Here is a 3,204-nt window from a genome sequence, read left to right on the forward strand (position 1 = left end):
ATTTCACTCTCCTCCTTTCAACTTGTTTCATGGATGTGATTTGTTTTTTTTTGTATTCATTCATGGGATGAGGGCATTGCTGGCTAGGACAGCATTAATTGCCCATCTCTAATTGCTCAGAGGGCAGTTAAGAGTCAACCACATTGCTCTGGGTCTGGAAGGGCTCAAACTGCCTTCCAGTATTCTAGATGTGGTATGACCAATGTCTTTACAGTTTTAGCAAATCCTTATTTTTATACTACATTCCCTTTGAAATAAAGGTCAACATTCATTTGCCTTCCCTATTATCCTCTGAACTTGGATGCTAGCTTTATATGATTCTTGCATAAGGGCCCTCAAATATCCCTGTGTTGTCGCTTACTTCAGCCTTTCTCCATTTAAATAATATTCAGCTCCTCTATTCTTCCTATCAAAGTGCATAAACTCACATTTTCCCACATTTTTACATTGCCAGTTTTCCAATTCTCTGAGTTTTTTCCTGAATCTTATGATTCATGGATGATTACTGCCTGTGATTCCAACATCTCTGTAAATTTTTCCTTTAAAATCCTAGGGTACGACCAATCAAATCCCGGAAATGTATTAGCCTTAAGCCTCAATAATTTCCCTTGCACCTTTTCTCCAGTGATTGCTGTTTTGTTAAATTGCTCCCCAACTTTAGCCCCTAGATTATTTCATACTTTTGAATTGTTATTCATGTCCTCTGCTGTGAAGATCGATGCAAAATACTTACTCAACCTCTCTGCCAGTTAGTATACCCCATTGTAATTTGCTCAACCTCTTTTTCTAAGGAGCCCATATTCACTTTAGCCTCTCTTTTCCTTTTCATATATTTAAAGTAGCTCTTACTGTCTATTTGCTATCACTTGCAAGTTTGCCCTCATTGTTTATTTTCTCTCTCTTCTTTTGTAAACCTTTAAACTTCAATAATCCTATCTTTCCACTAATTTTCTGCATTGTATCTTTTTGTTTCAGTTTTCAAACTTCAATATCCACGATTTTCTAGATTTGTTGGTCCTACCTTTTATATTAATTGGAACATGTTGGTCCTTTATTCTCCCTATTTCCTTCTTGAATGTGTCCAATTGTTCTGACACAGATTTCTCTAAAAGTATCTGCTCCCAGACCACTCTGGCCAAATCATATCTGATTTTATTAGAGTACTCTTTGGATCTTCCCTGCAATTGAAAGGACACTAATTGCCACATAATTATTTGTATCCTATCCGCTTCTAGATACTGTCTATGTTGGCGTCTCTGAGATTCTATGGAACTTTCTTCTGTCCCACATACACTTGAAGACGTCTGTGAGTTTGTTAACAGTACTAGTACACTTTCAAATGTCCCCTGTAATACTGTCTGACTGGTCGTTTTGCATTATTTGAGGTTTTGCTGGGCCAGTGGGTTTGGTTGCAAACATTTTGTCACACTGCTAGGTAATATCGTCAGTGCACCTCCGGTGAAGCGTCAGTGTTCTGTCCCACTTATTTGATTGATTTATCACCTCTGCATGGATTCAGTGGAGTGGACAAGATGGACTTCTTCTGATTTTGCAATTCCAATAACTTTAAAAATTATAAAGTTTTACTACTTAGGCCTAAAAGGTTTGCACTATACAGTAAGCTATTTCTAACCACAGCTTTCCTTCTTCTATAGACTGCTGTTTCTAGGTCAGAGAATCACAGAAGTGTTATGGTACAAAAAGAGACCATTTGGTCTAGCGTGCATGCATTGGCTTTTCAAATGAGCATGATTACCTAATTCCAATCTCCTGCTTGCTCCCCATATTCCTGCACCTATTTTTATCCAAATAATCATTCAATACTGTCTTGAATTCCTCAATTGAACTTGCCTCCACCACATTTTCATCCCTAACTAATTACTGTTTGAAAAAGCTTTTTCTCACCTTACATTTGCTTCTTTCGCAAATCACCTTAAATCTGCGCCCTCTGGATTTTGATTATTTTAAGAATGGGAACAATTTTTCCCCATCTACTCTATGCAGCCTCATAATAATTTTGAACATGTTGATCCCCTCTTAGCCGCCTTCCCGCCAAGGAGAACAGTTCCATTTCTTCCATCTATTTTTATTACTGAAATTTCTCATTCCTGTAAGCATTCTTGTAAATTATTTCTGAACTCTCTTCAAAGCATTCACATTCTTCCTATAACATGGCATCCAGAATTGTACGCAGTACATGAGCTGAAGTAAAACAAGTGCCTTTTACAAGTTCAGCATCACCACCTTGCTCTTGTACTTCATGTCTCTATTAATAAAGCTGGGAACCGTATATCTTTTCCATGTCCACCTATTCAGAGATTTTATTACATACCTCTGCAGGAGGTGGGACTTGAAGCCAGACCTTTAAGAAATAGTGACACTACCACTGCTGCACAAGAACCCTAGCTGAGGAACTGTATGCCTAATTAATCGGTCTCTCCACTGGTCCTGCCACTGTTGGTGATCTGGCACATATACCCCAAGGTCCCTCTACTCCTGGACCTCCTTTAGAATCGTACCCCCTAATTTATATTGTCTTTCAATATTCTTCCTGCCAAAATGAATCACCTCACACTTCTTGCATTGAATGTCATCTGCCACCGATACACCCACGCCATAAACCTCTCTATGCCCTTTAGAATTCAATTCTAACTCTTCCAAGTTTTGTGTCATCTGCCAACTTTGCAATTGTCCCATGCACACCAAGACCCAGATCATTAATGTAGATTATCAAAAATACTTGGATGTGTTTTTATCAAATTAAGTAATAAATTCAGATAAAGGATCATCAGCCTGAATGCTGTTTCTTTACAAGTGGTGCCTGACCTGCTGAGAACTTCCAACCTTTTTTGCTCTTGCAGTGTTTTGATTTTATACAGATTCTGTTTGCGATTATCATTTTTATTGGACAGTTATGCACATGGGAAATGGTTAGGAGTGGCATTTTCTGTCGGCAAAGTTTACATAAATTGCAATCAAATCACACATTTTCTTCTCACATGTACGTTTTTCAAAATTGTGAGTTAAGGCGTACGTTTTTAATTTGCATTGTTTATGCAAATACAAAACAGATAGACCTTAACACACAAACTTCATGCACAGACATAAAAGACTTCTTTCATTAGCTGTTCTCGTTGCCTCCTACATTGGTCTGAAATTGGAACTTTAATGTCAATCACCTGGTTTGGGTGGAGCGGCCGACAG

Source organism: Rhincodon typus, chromosome 5 (genome assembly GCF_021869965.1).
Source record: "Rhincodon typus isolate 14 chromosome 5, sRhiTyp1.1, whole genome shotgun sequence".
NCBI lineage: Eukaryota > Metazoa > Chordata > Chondrichthyes > Orectolobiformes > Rhincodontidae > Rhincodon > Rhincodon typus.